Source organism: Schistocerca cancellata, unplaced genomic scaffold (genome assembly GCF_023864275.1).
Source record: "Schistocerca cancellata isolate TAMUIC-IGC-003103 unplaced genomic scaffold, iqSchCanc2.1 HiC_scaffold_785, whole genome shotgun sequence".
NCBI classification, from domain to species: Eukaryota; Metazoa; Arthropoda; class Insecta; order Orthoptera; family Acrididae; genus Schistocerca; species Schistocerca cancellata.
In genome coordinates this window covers 299,012-300,092 of record NW_026046796.1, presented here as the reverse complement: position 1 = coordinate 300,092, position 1,081 = coordinate 299,012, and positions in this window count along the sequence as shown.

Below are 1,081 nucleotides of genomic sequence, written 5' to 3'. Positions count from 1 at the left end.
GAACATCGTGTGACAACAAACCGAAACAACCTTGGGCTCGCACAAGCCGGTCTGACGACACGATCGAGAAAGTAGAAAGAATTGTTTTGGGAGATCGCCGAATGACTGTTGAACAGATCGCCTCCAGAGTTGGCATTTCTGTGGGTTCTGTGCACACAATCCTGCATGGCGACCTGAAAATGCGAAAAGTGTCATCCAGGTGGGTGCCACGAATGCTGACGGACGACCACACGGCTGCCCATGTGGCACGTTGCCGAGCAATGTTGACGCGCAACGACAGCATGAATGGAACTTTCTTTTCGTCGGTTGTGACAATGGATGAGACGTGGATGCCATTTTTCAATCCAGAAACAAAGCTCCAGTCAGCTCATTGGAAGCACACAGATTCACCGCCACCAAAAAAAAAATTCGGGTAATCGCCAGTGCTGAAAATGTTCTGGGACAGCGAGGGCGTAATCCTTACCATTGCGTTCCAAAGGGCACTACGGTAACAGGTGCATCCTACGAAAATGTTCTGAAGAACTAATTCCTTCCTACACTGCAATAAAAACGTCCGGGAAGGGCTGCGCGTGTGCTGTTTCACCAAAACAACGCACCCGCACATCGAGCTAACGTTACGCAACAGTTTCTTCGTGATAACAACTTTGAAGTGATTCCTCATGCTCCCTACTCACCTGACCTGACTCCTAGTGACTTTTGGCTTTTTGCAACAATGAAAGACACTCTCCGTGGCCGCACATTCACCAGCCGTGCTGCTATTGCCTCAGCGATTTTCCAGTGGTCAAAACAGACTCCTAAAGAAGCCTTCGCCGCTGCCATGGAATCATGGCGTCAGCGTTGTGAAAAATGTGTACGTCTGCAGGGCGATTACGTCGAGAAGTAACGCCAGTTTCATCGATTTCGGGTGAGCAGTTAATCAGAAAAAAAATCGGAGGCCTTAGAACTTGAATGCACCTCGTATAGCGGGCTGCCGCTAACGTGGCCTTGCAGTCCTCCGCTTATGCACGGAGCAATTTATCTATCGTCGAAGAGTGATTCTACACGCCAAGCAGAACGTAAAGAGGTATTTTTTTTTTTGTTA